This window comes from Canis lupus, chromosome 2 (assembly GCF_011100685.1).
Source record: "Canis lupus familiaris isolate Mischka breed German Shepherd chromosome 2, alternate assembly UU_Cfam_GSD_1.0, whole genome shotgun sequence".
Lineage (NCBI taxonomy): Eukaryota > Metazoa > Chordata > Mammalia > Carnivora > Canidae > Canis > Canis lupus.
The window spans coordinates 10,956,255-10,980,434 of NC_049223.1; the positions used below are offsets into that span (position 1 = coordinate 10,956,255).

At 37.0% G+C, this 24,180-nt stretch overlaps 1 pseudogene; it reads right to left on the reverse strand.

The window, feature by feature from the left end:
* Nucleotides 1-7,648: 7,648 nt before the first annotated feature.
* On the reverse strand, nt 7,649-24,180 carry LOC102156560 (annotated as a pseudogene).

Below are 24,180 nucleotides of genomic sequence, written 5' to 3' on the forward strand. Positions count from 1 at the left end.
CGGCCGGCGTGCTGCTTGCACCGCGTGGTGCTTCCGGTTCCGCCCGCCGCTGGCGCCGCCGTGGCTGGCCGCGCCTGCGCAGTCCACCTCTGTCGCCACAGCCCGCTGAAGGCCGGGGGTCATGACCTTCTCCATCACCTACTTCCGGTCTTACACCTCTGGGCGCTGATCTCTGCCTTCTGCCGTTGGTGGCTGTTCTCCGAGTGGCGAAGGACCGCCGGAGAGCGTGTTGAAGAGCCGGGAGGGACCTGGCTGGCTCCTGCAAGAGCTTCTCGAACTCGCCACTTGGCCGCCGGACTCCCGAAGAAGGGCGGCCTGACAGGGGCGGAGGCAGCTGGTGAGACCCGGCCTTTGGATGGATGGAAACGGCCCTACCCCTCCTGCGTGGCCTTAACGCTCTTAGGGCCCAAAGAGGCCAAGCCGTGTCCAGTCTGCGGTCCCCTGGGAAGGTAGTTTCAGATTTCTTGGCACACGGTTGTACATGAACGATAGGTGTAGGCCTGGGCCTGTTTGAACGTCCCCCGGGGCCCTCCCAGCAGCTGTAGCCACAGGTGAGTTGATGGCATCCGTGGGCCGGGAGGCTCCAGGAGCTCCTCTGGCTTCTCTGCCCTGACAGGCTCGCTGTCCTGACGCCCTCCACCCTGGAAAGCAGCACTGCGTTTGTAAAACCCACTCAGAAGGAGAAAAAGAAGTCCCTGCTGCCCCCCACCCCCAAATGTTCGAAGTCAGGAGCATCCAGACATTACTCAATATGATTTTACATGTGATAATTCACAAAGAAAATCAACATTTCCCAAGTATTTTACATTTAAAAAATTCAGGGAATTTTTTTAAACTTTTTTTTTTATTGGAGTTCAATTGCATACATATGGCATATCACCCAGTGCTCATCCCGTCAAGTGCCCCCCTCAGTGCCCGTCACCCAGTCACCCCCCCCACCTCTCTTTCCACTACCCCTTGATCGTTTCCCAGAGTTAGGAGTCTCTCATGTTCTCTTTCAGGGATTTCTTAAAAAGGGAGGAGTCCTTATCTTCTTGTTACAGGCTATTTTTCTAGAAAAGGTAACTTTTTTTTTTTTTTTTTAAGGTTTCATTTATTTATTCATGAGAGACGCACAGAGAGAGGCAGAGGGAGAAACAGGCTCCATGCAGAGAACCTGATGCTCGCAAGACTCAGTCTCTAGGATTCTGGGATCAGGCCCTGAGCCCAAGTTAGCCATTCAACCACTGAGCTACCCAGGCATCCCTAGAAAAGGGTAATATTTTAAGAACGTTTGCCATTCCTGGGTTCAAAGAAGAATGCTAGATAAAAAGCCCTGGGTTATCGTGGCTGCTTATACTGCTTTACATCTCTAGAATCGTACTTATGAAACTTTAGATACTTCACTTTTATACTATTGTAGTACTATCCTTATTTTATGAATACAGAGACAAAGGTTGAAGACTAGGGGACTCCTCCATGATCACAGACCATGGGATCACAGTAAGGAAATAAATTATCAGAGTCAACTCTCTTGGTGATTTTGCTGATGACATCTGATCACAGGATAGAGAGAATGACTTATGTGAGCATCATAATGAGTTTATCTACAAAGGGTTAATCAGTGATCTTATTTAAGAGATTTTCTAACTAGGGACATCTGGGTGGATCAGTGGGTTAAGCCTCTGACTCTTTTTTTTTTTTTTTTTTTTAATTTTTATTTATTTATGATAGTCACACAGAGAGAGAGAGACAGAGACACAGGCAGAGGGAGAAGCAGGCTCCATGCACCAGGAGCCCGACGTGGGACTCGATCCCGGGTCTCCAGGATCGCGCCCTGGGCCAAAGGCAGGCGCTAAACCGCTGTGCCACCCAGGGTTCCCCAAGCCTCTGACTCTTGATTTGAGCTCAGGCAGGTCCTGGTTCTTTTGGGGTTGTGAGATCAAGCCCCAGCATCAGGCTTTGCCCTGGGCATGGGGCCTGCTTAAGAGTCGCTCTCTCTCCCTCTTCCTCTACCCCTCCCCTCCACCAAAAAGAGGTTTTTCTAACTCAAATACACATTTTCCTGGAACTGCTTTTCCCCAACAAACCCTGTGACTGGTAGGCATTTGCCCTAGTCATTATTTTTCATCTGGTACCACAGGAACAGTATTTGGAGACTAGGAGTTTTCCAAGAGTCTAGGAAAATGTTGGAGAAAGGGGACTTGTAATATGTGTTGTTAAATATATGAAAAAAAATCACAGAATTGAATTAATTAACATGTAATTCATGGTCTACAAAATGTAGCATTACAGTATTGTGGCAAATGCAGTCCAACTCTTATGATTATGTGTAAATTATAAAGTACACTTTAATATCTGATATAGGTACGTTTTAAACATGTTTGATGTGACATTAAGCATTTCAAAGAATATCTAGAGCTTATGAAGGACCTCTTTCCCAGGCCTACCTGAAGACAACTATTCATCTATCAAATGCCAGCTCAAGTGCCACTTCCTCCGAGAGGCTGCTTATTATTCTTCATTTCTGCTTCCTCTAGGCTAAAGAGGTAAGCACTTATTTCTCTGTGTCCTGATGATGATTTGTTCAGATCACTATTTTTTTTTTATTTGAGGTTAAGATTATTTATTAATGAGAGAGACAGGCAGAGACACAGGCAGAGGGAGAAGCAGGCTCCATGCAGGGAGCCCGACGTGGGACTCGATCCCGGGTCTCCAGGGTCACGCCCTGGGCCGAAGGCAGCGCCAAACCGCTGAGCCACCCGGGCTGCCCTCAGATCACTATTGTAATAGTTTATTATAGTTTTTGATTGTTGGTTGGTATGCTTTAACATGCTGCGTGGATTCTTAGTTTATCAAGGGCAAGGACCACATATTTCTCATCTCTGTATTTCTAGTATTGAGAACAGTGCTGGTAATATGATAGGTGCTCCACAGTCGTTTAATAACTTAAATTCTTTTTCCATGTAGATACCCGAGCATCTGAAATTCTACCAATGTAGTTAAACTTCTGGGGGGGGGGGGTGTCCAGATATATTTATAAAATGCACATAATCTTGGAACTTATATTGGATTATTTTCCCTGGATCTCTTTGCATCTGTAGTAGTTTTTCCCAGAACTGGATAAGCAAAGAATGATAGAATTATTTTTGATCATTTAACTTTCTTCACAGGTTGGCCAGTGGGGGACCCCTGGGTGGCTCAGTGGTTTAGCGCCGCCTTTGGCCCAGGGCATGATCCTGGAGACCCAGGATCGAGTCCCATGTTGGGCTCCCTGCATGGAGCCTGCTTCTTCCTCTGCTTGTGTCTCTGCCTCTCTCTCTCTGTGTCTCTCATGAATAAATAAATAAAATCTTAAAAACAACAACAACAAAAAGGTTGGCCAGTAGCCTAAAATTTCCCTGATGTGCCTCTCTCCTCCATTTTTTTTTTTTTACTAATTTATTTTTTATTTATTTATGATAGTCACACACAGAGAGAGAGAGGCAGAGACATAGGCAGAGGGAGAAGCAGGCTCCATGCACCGGGAGCCCGACGTGGGATTCGATCCCGGGTCTCCAGGATCGCGCCCTGGGCCAAAGGCAGGCGCTAAACCACTGCGCCACCCAGGGATCCCCATCTCCTCCATTTTCTTATTCTATTTCTTCTTTCTGTCATTTATCTCCTCCACTTTGGAGAAAATTTTGGACCTATCAATAAAGGTTTTACTTAGAATCAGTTCTCTTGAGAGCTATTTATATATAAGAACTCTGAGGATTCAAGATTTTCCTTCCTTTAAATCTTTTCATAACTTACTCATTCTACCAGGCTGTTTGTTTTCTATTTAAATGGAGGGAGAGGGATCCCTGGGTGGCGCAGCGGTTTGGCACCTGCCTTTGGCCCAGGGCGTGATCCTGGAGACCCGGGATCGAATCCCACGTCAGGCTCCCGGTGCATGGAGCCTGCTTCTCCCTCTGCCTGTGTCTCTGCCTCTCTCTCTCTCTCTCTCTGTGACTATCATAAATAAATAATAAAAAAAAAAGTTAAAAAAATAAATAAAAAATAAATGGAGGGAGAAAATGCAAGAGACAGAACATGCTTATCCTCTTAGTATTTTCACTTACCCACTTTTGATTAATTACAATGATACGCTGCAGATGTCCAGCATCATTTAATGTGTAATTACACCTTTTAGATGAATTCCACATCCTACTGCTGTTATTTTCCATGGCCCAGAGCGGTTATGTGCCTGAGCACATATCATGTCCATGATAATTTCATGGAAGATGAGAGTGAAATAGAAACTAGCTTGAGGATAAATTTTTCTTATGATAGAAAAAGTGGTACTTTGGGAATGCTTCGAGGTTCCTAAATGACAAGAGACTGCCAAATGTTACTATTAACTCATGTGAAAAAATAAACTCCATTTTTACAGATGGTGAAACTGACTAAGCACATGACTGAGTACTATTGTCACTAGAGGAATAGGTTTTTCAAGATATATCGTATCATGGAGTTGGTAACAAAATACTGCAAATATGCTCCAACTTTCTTCATATAGGAGAATATTTATCCTTTAAACCCAAGAAAAAATATTTAGTGTTCACTTGATAAAAGGGTTAAAAAATATAAAGCATAATTTTGGGGGCTTCATTTTAAACTTTATTTTTTCGAATTGGCATAGAGCTGACAAGATGGATGTGCATTTTTTTTTTTTTTCCCTGAGCATAACTATTATTCAAGACAGCACTGATCATGTTTGGCTCAGTTTTTAGAAATAACAGTAACCTTTTAAAATTGATTGGTTTAATGTCATAGCAGCATCAGAGTTTTAACACCAACTCAAAAAAGTCAATATCAACTATATCTCCAAATTATTTAGTTGAATTGTAGACTCAAAAGTTTGATTTGATTGTAGGTTTTGAACATTTGTCTCCCTCTTGGAAATGTTTAACTACTCAGGTGATAAACTACTGTAAGTGCTTTCAAAGTCAAAAAACTGTGTATCAGAGTTCCTTCCATGTGCAGTATTTCATGGATCTATTTTATTGAATTCCAGGGTAAGTTCCAGAAAGAAGGATGAATGTGGAGCCTCTGAACAGATTTGATATGGCAGACTTATAGACTGAGAGTCAGAAGCTAGACATGCAAGATCAGTTCTGGAACTATACATACTTTGTGACTGACCATGTTCAGACAAGTCATAAGCCTTATAAAATGAGGGTGATAATATCTGCTTCAAAGGATGGCTGTGAATTTGATCAGATGAGATGTGAGAACGGACTTTGAAAGTGCAAATATGAAACTCTATTTAATATTTTTCTGCTCTGCTACCTCAAAGTATCAAACTTGACCTAAAGTTGAAGTATTTTGTTAACCCACAAAAACGTACCTTGAAGTACTTCTTTAGACTTAACTTCAAATATATTATATACTCTCTGTGGATTATTGAATTTATTTCTGTTAATCCAGATAACTTCAAAAATAGATAGCAACAAGCTGTCATTTTTTGAGTTGATGTGCATGCTATTTAGTCACCCACTGAAACTCTATGAGGTAGCTATTACTGTCTGCATTCTTATTACTTTTATCCAAGTATAATTAACATTGTTTATTGGTTTCAGGTGTACAATATGGTTCAGCAATTCTATACATTTCTCAGTGCTTATCAACATAAGCTACTACTCTTAATCCCTTTTATATATTTCACCCATCCCCCTACTCGTCTCCCCTCTCATAACTACCGGTTATATATTGAGTCTGTTATTTTTTTTTGTCTTTTTTTCCCTTTGATTCTTAAGTTCCATAGATGAGTGAAATCATATGGTATTTGTCTTTCTCTGACTGAATCATTCATTTAGCTTTATACCCTTTAGGTCCATTCATGTTGTTGCAAATGGCAAGATTTCATTCTTTTTTATGGCTGAGTAATATTCTGTTTACATACACATGTGTGTGTGTGTGTGTGTGTACACCACATTTTTTTCTATCCATCTATGGATGGATACTTGGGTTGCTTCCACAATTTGGCTATTTAAATAATCCTGCAATAAACACAGGGGTGTATGTATCTTTTGGAAGTAGTGTTTCTGTATTCTTTGGTAAATATCCAGTAATGGGATTACTGGATCCTATGGCCATTCTATTTTTTTCTTTTTTTTTTTTTTTTTTTTGAGAAACGTACATGCTGTTTCCCCCAGTGGCTACATTACATGAGGGTTCCTTTTCTCCACATCCTGTCCAACATTTGTTATTTCTTGCGTTTTTTATTTTAGCCATTCTGACAAGTGTAAAGTGATACCTCTTTGTTGTTTTGATATGCATTTCCCTAATGATTAGTGATGTTGAACATCTTCTGTGTCTGTTGGCCATCTGTGTGTCTTTGAAAAAAATGTCATGACTTGACATTGAGGACCTGAATACTCAAGTCCTCTGCCCATTTTTAACCAGACTTTTTTGGGTGTTGAGTTATATAAGTTCTTTATATATTTTGGGTATTAACTCCTTGTCAGATAGTATCTTCTCCCATTCAGTAAGTTGCCTTTTTGTTTTGTTAATGATTTCTTTTCTGTGCAAAAGCCTTTTGTTTGGTGTAGTCTCAATAGCTTGATTTTGTTTTTGTTTTCTTTGCTAGAGGAGACATTTCTTGTAAAAATGTTTCTATGGCCAATTATCTGCACTTTTAAAAAGAAGTTAAAATAATTTTCCAGGAAAACCAGGACATAAACTTTCTTGTCGTATAAGTTGGTGGAAGATTTTACCTGTGGATACATTTACCTACTGTTTATTATTTTTATTATTTTTATTTTATTTTAATTTTTTTAGAGAGTATGAAAGTGGGGAGGGCCAGAGGGAGATGAAGAGCAAGCATCTGAAGCAGGCTCTATGCCCAGTGTGGAGCCTTATGCAGGGCTCAGTCTCACAACCTTGAGATCATGACCTAAGTTGAAACCAAGAATTGGATGCTTAACTGACGGAGCCACCCAGGTGTTCCTACCTACTATTTATTAGAACCTTTACATTGGTATCACTACCACCAGCAGCTATTCCTTATCCAAAACCATCTATCACATTGAAACCAGTGATTTTGTAAAATAATAACTAAAAAATAAGTGGTCATTCTACTTCTGTGCTAAAATAACCACCATGGCTTTTCTGGTCAATATACTAGAATCAAAACTCCTTATCAAGACATAGTGTCCTTTTTCATTTGCCTTGACTTAACATTTCTGGTCTTATTTCCTGTCTCCATATCTTATATTTGTCTCACACTCATTAAAATCTTCTAGAAATTATCCAGTACTTCTCTGTTTCTGTGTTTTTGTTCAGATTTTATTTCACTGGACTTTCCCAATATTTCTTGCCATAAAAACTTTCATTCAGTCTTCAGACTAAGCTTATGCTACCTCTTTATTGAATCTGTCTTCTTTTTTGTGGTTCTAAAAACTGTTTTTCTTTATTGTTATTTTACAGTGTACCATATACATCTTCTCCATGTACATGGGTGAAAATCCCCTACAGAAAGACAGAGACCACTGTAGTCAGATTCAAAGGCTGCTGGCAACAAGAGTAACACCTAAAGCAAAGTTATCAGTTTAAGGTTAAAGCACATAGCCTGGCAAATGCCTTCCAGGGAAAGCAGGGTCAACAATATTCTCTTCAGATAAATTAGAATTGAAGGCTCAGGTTATTAAATATATGAAATATCATGTAAGCCCCTTTGGCCCCTACCTCTGTCCTGCATTCCTCTGATACCTCGTTGCTTCCTTGGAGTGAATGGATCTTGTACATCTCCTTGCATCCAATGAAAACCACCCATTTTTCTGTTTTTTTTTTTTTTTTTTTTCTTAGCTCTTCCTGAGCCCTTGACATATCTCCGCATTCTTCATCATCTCCTCACTGCCCAAGTGCCTTTCCTCTAAATCCTCCTGATAGTCCTTGGGGGAATCATCCATCCCCCTATCTGTTTTTCTTTTTGCTTTCTTGGGTATGTAATCTTCATGTAGGCACTTGTTGGCAACTCACAACTCACTCTCAGCCTTTGACAGATTCTAGCTTGCCTTCATTTTGTGGTTTTCCCTTATTTTCAGACTTGCCCTACTTTCTTGCTTTTCCTCGTCTTCTGGATGTTTCTTATCATCTGGCTGTCCCTCATTGTGGAGCTTTCCATTATGCCCTGGCTTCCCCTCTACTTCACCTTTTCTTCCTCATCTGATTTTTCTTCGTCGTTAGGCTCTACTTAAATCTTCTGGCTTTCCCTCAATTTCCAGCTTTATCTTCATTTTCATTGTAGAGTTTCTCTATGTTGAGATTTTCCCTTGTTTTCCTGTCCTGTAGAGATTCTGGACAGGCTCTTCCTCCTTATCCAGCCTTACAGAGTACTAGCGACAGACACACAGACCTGTGGGGCCCCGGGAAAGCGCTGCATCTCATCTAGCTCACTAAAGCCCACTGGCTGGAGGCCTGGGAAACTCATGAAACTGGTTTTGCTTGGGGAGTTGGAGTAGACCATACAGGGACAGGATCACAGGATGGGTGAGTGGCTGTTGAATCTTTCTTTAGTTTTCTGTCTACATGTATTTCTTCTAGTAGACTATGATCTTCTGAAAGATAAGACTTAAGGTTTACTCCCTGACAACCGCAGCACAGAGTATCATATATAGAAATGTTTGCTAAATAAATAATTGAATTAATAATCTATTTCTGAACACACTAGAAATTCAAAGGATAATCAAAAACATAGCTTATTTAATAATGTCTGGGCATATTTGTACTCAAGAATATTGTTTAGATATAGAAAGCTTAGGATAGTTTTGTTATTTTCTCATTCTGCCTCCTAAACTGCACCCATTATAGTTTTACCATCTACAAAGTAGGAAAGCTAAATAAAATCTACTTAATATGGGATCCCTGGGTGGCGCAGTGGTTTGGCGCCTGCCTTTGGCCCAGGGCGCGATCCTGGAGACCCGGGATCGAATCCCACGTCAGGCTCCCGGTGCATGGAGCCTGCTTCTCCCTCTGCCTGTGTCTCTGCCTCTCTCTCTCTCTCTCTCTGTGACTATCATAAATAAATAAAAATTAAAAAAAAATCTACTTAATATGAAAAATAAAAACAAATAACAACTTAGGATGTAGAAAGTAAAGAATGTATCACCCCAACCTAACCATGTAAAAAATCCGACAACCTACAATATCATGATTTGGGGTGAATCTGTTAGAAAGCTGGGGATATAAGGTAAAGCAAGTTGACTCAATTCCTTAGTTGTTTCTCAGAGAAAAAGAACAAAACAACTCTTCTATCCTGACAGAATGGAGGTGATAGAGGTGACTACCTTACAAGTAGGTAAGAGGAAATCTAGTGATAAACTTCCAAATGATAGCATGAGGAGCTATGCTGCCTGTTTTCCAGTGAAACTGGTGAAAACTGTTTTTAAAACAAACAAACACTTAACATCTCTGGAAATGGTCCCAAAGGTAAATAGTGAGTGAAGAAACATCTGTTCAAGAACGCCTCTGAAAATTTAGTAATAAAAGTGAGTTTTTCATATTTGAACTAGTACTCTTTTGCTGCCCATTCCCAGGTTGGTGAAGCAGATGCTCTATTCCACACTACTGCCTTCAAGGACTTCAGATATTGTTCTCCTAGCTCCCAGAGGGAGACTTTCTTCCCAGGATGAGTAGAGAATCAGTGTTTCCTATTTCAGTGATCAGCTACCTGTTACTGAGGCTAAGTCCTGGATGAATACAGTTGAGAGGTAGAGGGTCTCTTCTTCTACTCAGCCCCTACTCATTGAACAGAGAGTCTGCCTTCGGTGCAGCATGCTAAAATACTGGAGCCCTGGTCACTTTTGCCCTGACTTTGGAGCTGGTGCTTTCTTACTAAGATCGGCAAGTTAAGAGAACCCTATACTCTTGCCCCCACCTACAAAATGCTGGATTCCTAGAGCAGAGTGTCACTCAGAAGACTGCCATTGCCCCCACATCAACTCCAGAACTTTAGCTCAGAGATTTTGTCCAGGAGGAGAAACAGGCCAAAACAACAAAACAAAACAAAACCCACAAAAAAGCAAAACCAGTTTCCTACTAATTTCTTCCTAAGGAACTTAATTCATTTGCAACAGAGTGAAGAAATTTAAGCCTGAAGGCACTCTGAAGAATAGTGGAGATTGTGGTGAAGCCATATGGGAGGAGATTCAAGCTACAGGCTAAACTGTAGGTCAAGTAGTTTGAAGGAAAGAATTTAGGGAATAATGGAACAGAATAGAAGTCCTGGCATCAGAACAAAATGAAATGCTTATCAGAAACTGTTAACTTCAGAGAAGTCATGTTTGATTGGATTAGTTTGTAGAACAATTTATGCCCTGGGCATTATTAAAAACAATAGATCAGCTAGCTGGTAATTGGTACAGTTTAACTTTTAGAGGCGGTTAGGGATATAGATGAAAAGAGTCCCACTAGTACCACTGTCATTTCAGTCTGAGTGTGGGTATACCTGATGTACTCCTTTGAGGAACAACATCAGAAGCTGATGCTGATGGTGAGGGGAGATCAACTTCATTAAAATAATGTAGTCACTAGATGACCAAGCAAATAATGATAATAACAAGCCCCATGGAAAGGGGTGGAATAATAGAGTTGCTACTCTGTATTATATAAAATTTTCAGTTTTGCCCCTCTCCCCCAATTATAAGAATATAAAGAAATGGGAGTATATTGATAAAAAGGTCAATATGTCAGGAGGGTATAGTGATTATAAACATGTATTCAGTAAATAATAGAGTACTGAAGTATGTGAAGCAAAAACAGGGAAGTAAATAATTCAACAATAATAGAGACTTGAATATCCCATTTTCAATAATGGGTAGAAAATCTGACAGGAGATCAGAAAATAGAAACTTAAACTGCTCTATAAAGCAACTAGAACCAACAGACATTTTTAGAACGTTCTACCCAACAAAAGCAGAATATGCATTCTTCTCAAGTGCACACAAAACATTCTCCAGAATAGACCATATGCTAGGTCATAAAAGAAATCTCAATTACATTTTTTCTTTTCTTTCTTTCTTTCTTTTTTTTTTTTTTTTTGATTTTACTTATTTATAGAGACAGATCATGAATGGGGGGGAGGGGCAGAGTCAGAGGGAGAAGCAGACTCCCTGTTGAGCAGGGACTAGACGCAGGGTTGATCCCAGGACCCTGGGATCATGACCTGAGCCAAAGGCAGTCTACTAACCAACTGAGCCACCCATGTGCCCCAAATCTCAATGACTTTAAGGATAGAAATCATACAGAGTATGTTTTCTGGTCACAATGGCATGAAATTAGAAACTCCTAGTTGGTTGGAGTGCCTGGGGTGGCTCAGTTGGTTAAGTGCCTGACTCTTGAGACTTAAGTTTGGCTTAGATCATGATCTCAGTGTCCAGAGATCAAGCCCTATATTGGACTCCCTTCTCAGCAGGAGGCTACTTCTTTCTCCCTCTCCCTCTGCCCTTCTCCTTTTTTTTTTTTTTTGATTTTTTTTTTTTTTTTTTTGCCGTTCTCCTTCTTGAGCGCATCTGTATGCACATGCTCTGTTTCTCTCTCTCTCTCTCTCTCTCAAATAAAAAAAGAAAAACAAAAAAACAAAAAGAAAAAAGAAAAAACAACCAAACATGATAGCTGGAAGAATTTGGAAACTCATAATTATTTGATAATTGAATGACACACTCCTAAATAACCAGTGAGTCAAAGAAGAAATCAAAAGGGAAATAAGAAAATATTATACAATAAATAAAAACAAAGATAACACACTAAAATTTATTGGCTGAAACTAACCAGTAGTGGTAGATTTATAGTAGTAAATGCCTATATTAAAAAGAAAGGAAGTTTGAAAATTAACAACCTAAACTTTCACTTTTGAACACTGAAAAAAACTACACCTTTAAAACAAAGAGGAGAAATAAAGATTAGAGCAGAAATAAAAGAAATAGGGAATAGGCAAGCAATAGAGAAAATCAATGAAACCAAAAAGTTGGTTCTTTGAAAAAGTTGTTAAAATTAACAAAACTTTATCTAGATTGACAGGAGTAAAAAGGACTCAAATTATTGGAATCAAATGAAAGAGGGGAATTTATAGGGCTGACCCTGTAGGAGCAAAAAGGATTTAGGAAGAATCCTATATAAACTCCTATGCCAACAAATTAGGTAATTTAAACGAAATGGTAAAATTCCTAGAAATGCACAAACTACAGAAACTGACTCTGGGGGAAAAAAAAGAAATGAACATTCTGACTTGATCTATATAACTTGAAGACCTTAAGTAATTTTTTTAAAAATACACATTTAAAAAAATATATATATATAACTTCTTTGTTCATCAATTGATAGACACTTGGGTTGCTTCCATAATTTGGCCATTGTAAATAATGCTGCTATAAACATAAGAATATGTTATGCTTTCGAATTTGTGTTTTGGTACTCTTTGGGCAAATACCCTGTACTGTAATTACTGAGTTGTAGGGTGGTTCTACCTTTAAATTTTTGAGCAACCTCCATACTGTTTTCCACAGTGGCTGCCCCACTTTGCATTCCCACCAGCAGTGGAGGAGGGTTCCTTTTCTGCAACATCCTCACCAACACTTGTTATTTCTTGTGTTTTTGATTGTAGCCATTGTGACACGTATGAGATAATCTCCTTTTAGTTTTATTGTTCATTTCCCTAATGATTGGTGAGATTGAGCATCTTTTCCTTTGTTGACCATTTATATATCTCCTTTAGAGAAATGTGTGTTCATGTTGTCTTCCTATTTGGTATTTGGGTTATTTGTAATTTTGGTGTTGAGTTGTATAAGTTCTTTATATATTTTGGATACTAACCCTCATCATATATATCATTTGAAAATATCTTCTTCCATTCAGTGGATTATCTCTTAGTTTTCTTAATTGCTTCCTTTCCTTTGCAGAAGCTTTTTATTTTGATGTAGTCCCAATGCTTTAGTTTTGCTTCTGTTTTCCTTCCCTTAGAAGACATTTCTAGAAAAATGTGATCATAGCAGATCTCAGAGAGATTACTGCCTATGTTCTCTTCTAGGATTTCTGTGTTTTCAGGTCTCACATTTAGGTCTTTAATCTGATTTGAATTTATTCTTTTGTATGGTGCAAGAAAGTGGTCCAGTTTCAGTCTTTTTGCATATAGTTGTCCAGTTTTCCCAGCACCATGTGTTGAAGAGACTTTTTTCCATTGCATATCCTTACCTCCTTTGTCATAGATTCATTGACTACATAACTGTAGGTTTATATCTGGGCTCACAGATCTATTTCATTGATCTGTGTGTCTGTTTTTGTGCCAGTACCATACTATTTTTATAACTACAGCTTTGTAGCCTATCTTGAAATTTGGGATTGTCATACTTCCAGTTTTGTTCTTCAAAAGATTGCTTTGGTTATTTGGAGCCTTTTGTGGTTCCATACAAATTTTAAGATTCTTTGTTCTAGTTCTGTGAAAAATGCTATTGGTATTTTCATAGAGATTACATTAAACATGTAGATTGCTTTGGATAATTTTGGGCATTTTAACAATATTTATTCTCCCAATCTATGAGTATGGAATATCTTTCTATTTGTGTCATTTTCATTTTGTGTTGTCAGTGTCTTATAGTTTTGAGAGTATAGGCCTTTTACCTGCTTGGTTATGTTTATTCTTAGGTATTTTATTATTTTTAGTGTAATTGTAAATAGGATTCTTAATTTCTTTTTCTGCTACTCATTATTAGTGTGTAGAAATACAACAGGTTTCTGTATATTAATTTTGCATCCTGTGACCTTACTGAATTAATGTATCAGTTCTAGTAGTTTATCGGTGGAGTCTTTAGCGTTTTCTATAGATAGATTCATGTCACCAGCAAATAGTGAAAGTTTGACTTCTTTGTTATGAATTTGGATGCCTTTTATTATATTTTTCTTGTCTGATTTCTGTGGCTGGGACTTTCAGTACTTTGTTGGTTAATAGTGGTGAGAGTGGACGTCCTTTTCCTTCTTCTCTTAGGGGAAAAGCTCTCAGTTTTTCACCATTGAGTGTGATGTTAGCTGTGGGTTTTTCATATATGGCCTTTATTATGTTGAGGTGTTTCTCTAAGTCTAATTTTTATTGTGTATGAAGATTAAAAACTTTTTTGATCATAGAATATCATCTAGAAAGTTAAAAGACAAAATCCAGAATGGCAAATTATTTGCAAATCTTACAGATATTGCTGATCATGAAGGTGAAGCTGGAATACTGAAAAAAACCTTAAGTACCTCAGGTCCCAATCTAAGAATAAGGTAACAATAGCTAATTGCTATAGGTATTTAAAGTCTGTGGCAAAGAGAAGGTTATGACATAAATAACAAAATCTACAGAAAGCCAAAAAACTCCTGTTTAGAATAGCAGTTCGTCATACTGGCAACATGACAAAAGAAAAGTTATACTGCTTTTAAACCATAACTGCTACCTTGCTTGGTCTCTATATTCCACATATGATACCCAGCACTTAGTAAAAAATTAATGAGATAAATAGGAAAACCAATCAATAATCAAGAGGTAAAGTAATAAAAAAATCTAGTTTCAAAATGACCCAGTTATTGAAATGATGTTAAATTTTTAAATAACTATAATTAACAACTATTGAAAAACTGAGCATCATATAGAAGCAGATTGGAGATTTCAGCAGGCTGAAAATAACTTTCTTAAATATCAAATAAGAACACTATAAATAAGGGGTGCCTGCATGGCTCAGGTGGTTAGGTGTCTAATTGTTGATTTCGGCTCAGGTTGTAGTTTCCCAAAAACACACACATCATAGTCAAATAGCTAAAACTCAGTGATTAAAAAAGAAAGTAAACAAAGAAAAAAACTACAAACAAAGGGGCAAAGGTAATAATTTCATCAGACTTTTACTTAGAAAATATACAGCCCAGAAAAAAATGAAATGATATCTTTAATGAAAGAAAAATCTTTCAATATAGACTTTGTTAGCTAGGAAATGTATCTTTAAAAATAAATGCAAAATAAAACTTTTGTTAGGTAAACAAATAAAAGCTGGAAGATTTACTGCCTCAGGCCAGTGCTAAAAGAATTTTTTAGGGAGTTCTTTTTAACAAAGGAAAATGGTAACAGAAATTGAGAACTAGTCAGAGAAATAGTACAGTGGAAAGGGTAAAAATCATGGTAAAATATGGGGCACCTGAGTGTCTCAGTTGGTTGGGCATTCAATTCTTGATTTTGACTCAGATCCTGGTCTAGGGGTTATAGGAACAAGCCTTGCAAGGGCTCCCTGCTCAGTGGGGAGTCTGCTTGGGATTCTCTTCCTCTGCCCCTCCCTCTGCACTCCCATGTGTGCACACTGTTCTCTCTCTCTCTCTCTCTCTCTCTCTCTCTAATATAAATCTTTAAAAAAATCATGGTAATATATAATAGATATTTTTCATAATCTTAATTGCTTTAAGAGAATGATGCTAAAGTACTAACAATGCCTTGTAGAGTTCTGACATATATAGAGGTAAAAAGAATGACAAAGCATATAAAATTAAGAAGGAAATGGATACTATTTTAAGATTCTTACACTATATATGAAATGATACTTAAAGGTTAACTACGCTAGGTTAATGATATATACTGTGAGCTCTATAATAGTCACTTAAAAAATAGGATGACAGTGTTCCAGTATAATGTAGAAAATCTGTAGGAAAAACTACTATAGTCTAAAAAGTTATCAATTAAAACCTGTTATCTTAAAACACATTTGTTATGCCTTGAAAATTAGTAAGTCTTTAATCCTAAAATCAGTAAACTTTGCCTTGAATAGTTATAATTAATATAGTAAAGAATTTAGTGGAAAACATGGACATTTTGTTCTGTTCATACAGCACTATCAAACCTACTAGTGGACGTTTAAAAATATTTTGTTCTAAAGAGCAAGCAATAAGATGAGATCTTTCCATTTTTTACTATGGTAGGAAAAATAGCAAACTTGCTTTATAAAATACCTTTCAGAGCATCACATTTCAAAATATACCATCAAAAATCTATAGACAGTATGAAGAGCCCCAGGCAATAAGAGGAATGTTAAATGTAGAGCCTTCCATGTGAAGAAATAACACTGGTCATTTTTTCCTAATACTTTCTATTTTATTTTTACTTACACTGATGTTTTAGATTCAAAAGGCATTGGGAAAATAGAATACTTGTTTTTTCAGTTGTCATACAACACATTTAGTTCTAATAAAGCAAAATAAAACAAAAAAATAAAGTTGATATTAGGATTAAAAATTCAACTTTTTAATTTTCAAATTATAGTTATTACTGTAATATGATTGATAGAAACACATCAAACACATTTTCTTGCATTAGTTGGACTACATTTTTTCTAAACTTTGGCTCGGTGATATTTTTATGCTCTGCATGGGAATGAGCAGTGACTGGTTTTCTGTAATCTCTTTCCATTCCCCTTTCTTTCTTTTCAGTTCTGCCTCTAGATGCTGCAGTAGATCAAAGCTTTTCAAAAGCAGTATCTTGCTCATTGTCTTTCGAGTCATGGTATGATAGTGACAAAGAGGAACAAGAATGTTTGGAACAACTATAATAGTATCTATTATGCATCAATCATAGAAGGATGAGCTGAATTGTGTAGAATTGATATGTGCCTATTGTCAAAGCTTTTTCTATAACATCAGATAGAAATAATCATTCTGAGGCAGGCTTTCCTGGGAAAGATATCCTCTGTCTTTCGGACGTGTGTTTTCAGTATAGTAGGTGGTTTTGCAGTTAATGTAAGGCACATCAAATGAGTAATTCAATTTGAAAGAATTGGTTTTAATTATTGTGGAAATACTAAATGATCAAGCATTAAAATATGTAATACTAAGCACTGAACTGGCAATCCTCTGAATTAGAAATTGTCTTTTTTCGTATTTGTATCTGGCAAGTAGCTTAAGTGTGGAGAAATGCAAATGCTTCAGGGAACTGCAAATGGGTATCTGCCAAAAAAAGTACCCATTAAGAGTAAAATATCTGGTGCTCTTGAGAATCTTGAAATTTGTTTTCAGAAATCTGCAGATCACAAAAGTCTTACTTGGCATTTGTATAATTTGTCCTGTGTCCCTACTTATGGCACAGGTTACTTTGCACCATTTTCTTCTGTTAACATTTATAATTTAAATGAAAATGTTAAATGTTTTATTCTATTTACTTTTATAATAAAATATCTTTGATTATGGTATACTTCATTAAATGTCCTTCAAAAAATGAAATTCCAAGGTCTTTTTCTAACAGTTTCTCTGGGACTCATTTTGTGTTTTTTTCTAACTATTTTTCAGGGATACATTTTGTAGGAAAATATACAAATTTATTAAAAAGCAGATGGATCTTTATAGCTTTATAAGCACTAACAAAAACATAATTTTCCAAAAGACACGTTATTAAGAATGTAAATTGACAAATTTTAGATTAGAAAGGGAAAATAATCTATAAAAACTTTCCTATAAGTTCTTCAGTATTTTCCTCTTATAATATCTTCAGGGAAAATATCTGTCACTAGACTGTCACAATTGGTCCTTCTTACGCAGCAGAGTTCTTGAACCTAAGAACTATGCAGACATAGAGAAGGTGACGTAAGAATTTGACTAAGAGCACTTTCTGTCTGGGCTCAGATAGGCAGGTTTGGAGAGGTGACTTCTCTCTATAATGCACAGTCAAGATTTAGGCCTCAATTTCAAGATATGACACAAGCCAAAATATGATCTCTCATTCTCTCTCTCTGGATCTATTTACTTATCAACCTACCTGCCTACATGCACATCCATACATAATCGGCATTGACAGAGTTCGATACCTATATCTATTTCTACAAATGTCTTTATTTTTAAATTTTTTTAAAAGATTTTATTTATTTATTCATGAGAGACAGAGAGAGATAGAGAGGGGCAGAGACACAGGTAGAGGGAGAAGCAGGCTCCACACAGGGAGCCCGACCTGGGACTCGGTCCCAGGTCTCCAGGATCACACCCTCGGCTAAACCGCCGAGACACCCAGGGATCCCAATATGTCTTTATTGTAGTTGAGAGTCTTGGACTTGAGGCAGTAGTTAGTACCATCACTACAAAGCTCTTTATTGAATTACATGTTGTTTGGACATAAGGACTTTTCCTTTCCTTTTATATAATGTAGACATTGTAGACTGAATATAGACATAGTATAGAATTGCACATGGGCTTGAGTGTGCTACTTAACCTATGTGGACAAAACTAATGTCATTTAAATGAACATATTTCCTGCTAATCAAAGCTGGAAGATCATCACTAATTTGCAGGCACACATAAATTGTTATCATTCTTGATACTAATGTAATTATGTCAAATTCTAGCATTACCTAGCAATACGTATGCTTTAATATAGCAGTAAATACCCTTTGATTCTTGAAAATTATTCTCATGTACAGATTACACTCAGGCCTTTATTTTATTTAGTTTCCAAGTTTAATACACTTCAGTAGTTTACACATTTGTATCTGAAACAAAAGCAACACCCTATAAATCAATTTCTGAGGAATACCATTTTTCCAAATCTTCACCATAGAATGTTTATTAAGACAGTGAATGTTAAGTGGAATTTTATTTGTTAGGAACAGAGTTTGGCAAAGTTAGATGGAATCTATATAAATCTATATAAATTTGGCAGATAAATATTATATGGTTCTTCATGCTTTATTTATTTTTTTAAGATTTTATTTGTTTATTCGAGAAACAGAGAGGGGCAGAGACACAGGCAGAGGGAGAAGCAGGCTCCATGTAGGAAGCCCGACGTAGGACTCGATCCCAGGACTCCAGGATCAGGCCTTGGGCTCAAGATGAAGCTAAACCGCTGAGCCACCCAGGCTGCCCTAAAGAAAATATTTTATATTATAATGATTTTTTAAAAACTTAATTTTTAATTACTATAATTAACACATAATAATGAATGGCATGCGGGATTTATCTGTAAAGAAGACTGAAGGAATTGTTAGAAACTTAAAGGAATAAATGTCTTAATTCATTCTTTTTTTTCAATAAATTTATTTTTTATTGGTGTTCAATTTACCAACATACAGAATAACACCCAGTGCTCATCCCGTCAAGTGCCCCCCTCAGTGCCCGTCACCCATTCACCCCCACCCCCCGCCCTCCTCCCCTTCCACCACCCATAGTTCTTTTCCCAGAGTTAGGAGTCTTTATGTTCTGTCTCCCTTTCTGATATTTCCCACACATTTCTTCTCCCTTCCCTTATATTCCCTTTCACTATTATTTATATTCCCCAAATGAATGAGAACATATAATGTTTGTCCTTCTCCGATTGACTTATTTCACTCAGCATAATACCCTCCAGTTCCATCCACCTTGAAGCAAATGGTGGCTATTTGTCGTTTCTAATGGCTGAGTAATATTCCATTGTATACATAAACCACATCTTCTTTATCCATTCATCTTTCGAGGGACACCGAGGCTCCTTCCACAGTTTGGCTATTGTGGACATTGCTGCTAGAAACATCGGGGTGCAGGTGTCCCGGCGTTTCATTGCATCTGAATCTTTGGTGTAAATCCCCAACAGTGCAATTGCTGGGTCGTAGGGCAGGTCTATTTTTAACTCTTTGAGGAACCTCCACACAGTCTATGTCTTCGTCTGTGAGATTTCTGTTCATGTCTTTTGCCCATTTCATGATTGGATTGTTTGTTTCTTTGGTGTTGAGTTTAATCAGTTCTTTATAGATCTTGGAAACTGGCCCTTTATCTGATACGTCATTTGCAAATATCTTCTCCCTTCTGTAGGTTGTCTTTTAGTTTTGTTGACTGTATCCTTTGCTGTGCAAAAGCTTCTTATTTTGATGAAGAACTTCTGAAAGAAATTGAGGAAGACACAACGAGATGGAAAAATATTCCATGCTCATGGATTGGCAGAATTAATATTGTGAAAATGTCAATGTTACCCAGGGCAATTTACACGTTTAATGCAATCCCTATCAAAACACCATGGACTTTCTTCAGAGAGTTAGAACAAATTATTTTAAGATTTGTGTGGAATCAGAAAAGACCCCGAATAGCCAGGGGAATTTTAAAAAAGAAAACCATAGCTGAGGGCATCACAATGCCAGATTTCAGGTTGTACTACAAATCTGTGGTCATCAAGACAGTGTGGTACTGGCACAAAAACAGACACATAGATCAATGGAACAGAATAGAGAACCCAGAAGTGGACCCTGAACTTTATGGTCAACTAATATTCGATAAAGGAGGAAAGACTATCCATTGGAAGAAAGACAGTCTCTTCAATAGATGGTGCTGGGAAAATTGGACATCCACATGCAGAAGAATGAAACTAGACCACTCTCTTTCACCATACACAAAGATAAACTCAAAATGCATGAAAGATCTAAATGTGAGACAAGATTCCATCAAAATCCTAGAGAACACAGGCAACACCCTTTTTGAACTCGGCCACAGTAACTTCTTGCAAGATACATCCACGAATGCAAAAGAAACAAAAGCAAAAATGAACTATTGGGACTTCATCAGAGAGAATTTAATTGGCCTGCTTGACTGTGGGTAAAATGTAATCCAGGATATTTGTGTCAATTTTTCTAAGTGACAGGAGTCAAAAACATATTTTTCTTTGCCATTTTTTGTTTTGTTAAGATTATTTTGCAGGTATTTAATTAGAAAGGGGAATATTGGTTTAGAATATCTTAAGTAGCAAGAAATCTGATCCTAGATTTTCCTAATTTCCTTGAAAGCCATTTGTGCTTTTGAGTTCTCAATTCTATTGTTAATACGTGATTGTCAGTCATCTGTTGAATCAATATTTTGTAATTGGAATTTTCCTAGAAAATCACTGATTTTATCCTGAATTTTCAAGTTCCTTACCATTCACTAATGCAAATTATGTTTTATAGTGAATTGTTTTTTTTCCAGATTTATTGAGACATAAGTGACCTATAATATTGTATTAAAACTATATAACATAATGATTTGTTATATGTATATATTTTGAAATGATCACCATGATAAGTTAACATTTGTCAGGTCCTGTAGTTACAGCTTTTTTTCTTGTAATGAAATCTCCTAATGTTTACTCTCTTAGGAATATATATATAATTTAATAATATATTAACATATAATATTTAATATATAATTTATTAAATATATAAATAAATTTATTAATATATAATATTTAATATATAACTTAATAACATTTATGTATGCATGTATGTATGTCCCAGAGAGAGAAACAGGCTCCTCTCAGGGAGCCCAATGCAGGACTCAATCCGCGAGCCCAGGGTCACACCCTGAGCCGAAGACAGATGCTTAACTGCTGAGCCACACAGACATCCCATCTCTTCGGGTATTATATATACCCTAAGAGGCATATTATATATACCTTAATATATAAGTTATAATTAACCAGGGTCAACATGCTGTGCACTTTCTCTCCAGAACGTATTCATCTTATAACTGGAAGTTCATACCTTTTTTCTTCTACTTTCATTAAAAATAAATAAATAGGGATCCCTGGGTGGCGCAGCGGTTTGGCGCCTGCCTTTGGCCCAGGGCGCGATCCTGGGGACCCGGGATCGAATCCCACGTCGGGCTCCCGGTGCATGGAGCCTGCTTCTCCCTCTGCCTGTGTCTCTGCCTCTCTCTCTCTCTCTCTCTGTGACTATGACTATCATAAATAAATAAATAAATAAAAATTTAAAAAAAGAAAAAGAAAAAAAAATAACATTTTAATTTTATTTCATTTTTTTTAAGATTTATTAGAGAGTGTGCAAGAGAGAGCACAAGTGGAAGTGATGAGGGTTGGAGGGAAAGGGAGAAGCAGGCTCTCCACTGAGCAGGGACTGTCCCCCCTCCCCAACATGGACCCAATCCCAGGCCTCAGGTTCATGACCTGAGTGCAGGGCATACGCTTGACTGAACAAGCCACCTAGGCACCCAATTTTATTTCACTTTAAAGTGTAATTAACATAGTGTTATATTACTTTCAAGTGTACAATATAATGATTCAGCAATTCTATACATTTCTCAGTGCTCATCAACATGGTGTACACTTAATCACCTTTTTTTTTCAATCCCCCAACCACCTCCCTTTTGGTAGTAGCTACCAGTTCTCTGTATATGATAGTCTATTTCTTCTGACTCTTCTTTGTTAAGGTTGTTTTGTTTCTTAAATTCCATGTATGAGTGAAATCATGTTGTATTTGTCTTTCTCTGGCTTTTCACTGTGCATTATACCCTCTAGGTCTATCCATGTTGTTGCAAATGGCAAGATTTCATTCCTTTTTATGGCACTTAAGCCAAATTCCATTATGAGTGTATCTGTATATCTGTAACATCTTCTTTATCCATTCAACTATGGATGGATACTTGGGTTGCTGCCATATCTTGGGTATTGTAAGTAACATTGCAATAAATATAGGGGTGCGTCTGTCTTTTCAAATTAGTATTTTCTTTTTCCTTGGGTAAATGCACAGTAGTGGAATTATCAGATCCCAGGGCAATTCTTGTTATTTTTTGTTTCCTGCAGTGGCTGCACCAATATACATTCCCACCTGTCATGCACAAAATTTTCTTTTATTCCAGTTATTGTCAACACTTACTATTTTTTGTGTTTTTGATTTTAGTCATTCTGACAGGTTGAGTTGATACCTCATTATATTTTTGTTCATTTTCCTAATAATTACTGATACTGAGCATCTTTATATATATCTCTTGGTCATCTGTGCATCTTCCTTGGAAAAATATCTACTCAGGTCTTCCACTCATTTTTATTTTTTTTATTTTTTTATTTCTTTTTTGTTTTTTGTTTTTTTTCCACCCATTTTTAAATTGGATTATTTGTGTTTTGGGTATTGAGTTTTAGAAGTTCTTTATATATTTTGGATATTAACCCCTTATTGGATTTATCATTTGCAAGTATTTCCTCCTATTCAATAGGTTGCATTTTTGTTTTGTTGATGATTTCCTTCACTGTATAAAAGCTTTTTATTTTGATGTAGTCTCAGTAGTTTAATTTTACTTTTGTTTCCCATGCCAGAGAAAACATCTAGAAAAATGTTTCTGTGTTTCTCAAAGAAATTACTCAAAGAAATCTCAAAGAAATTACTACCTGTGTTTTCTTCTAGGAATTTGATGGTTTCAGATCTCACATTTAGATCCTTAATCTATTTTGAGTTTCTTTTTGTGTGTAGTGTGAGAAAGTGGTTCACTTTCATTCTTTACATGTAGCTGTCCAGGTTCCTCAGCACCACTGACTGAAGATGCTATCTTTCCCTCATTGTATATTATTGTCTCCTTTCTTAGATTAATTGACCACGAACACAGGGATTTATTGCCACATTCTCTATTCTGTTGATCTATGTGTCTGTTTTTGTGCCAGTACCATACTGTTTTGACTGCTATGGCTTTGTTTATCTTGGCTTATGATACCTCCAGCTTTCTTGATCTTTCTTAAGATTGCTTTGGCCATTGAGGGTTTTTGTGGTTCCATACCAAATTAGGATTCTTTGTTCTAATTCTATGAAAAATGCTGTTGGTATTTTCATGGGGATTGCGTTAAATCTGTAGATTGCTTTGGGTAGTATGGACATTTTAACACTGTTCTGCCAGTCCATGAACATGGAATATCTTTCCATTTGTGTCATCTTCATATTCTTTCATCAGTGTTTTATAGTTTTCAGAATAGAAATCTTCCACCTCCTTGGTTAAGTTTATTCCTAAATATTTTATTATTTTTAGTATAATTATAAATGGAATTATTTTCTTAATTTTTTCCTGCTATTCCATTAGTAGTGTATAGAAATGCAACAGATTTCTGTATATTAATTTTGTATCCCATGACCTTACTGAATTCATGAATCCGTTCTAGTAGTTTTTTGGTGGAGTCTTCAGAGTTTTCTATAGACGGGTTAATGTCACCGGCAAATAGTGAAAGTTTTACTTCTTTGTTACAAATTTGGGTACCTTAAAAAAAATTGGTATGCCTTTTATTTCTTTTCCTTGTCTAATTGCTGTGACTAGGACTTCTGGTACTCTGTTGAATAAAAGTGGTGGGGATGGACATCTGGTCTTATTCCTAACCTGAGGATGCGCACTCAGTTTTTCACCATTGAGTTTGAGGTTAGCTGTGGTTTTTCCTATACAACCTTTTACTATGTTGAAGTATGTTTCCTCTAAACCCAT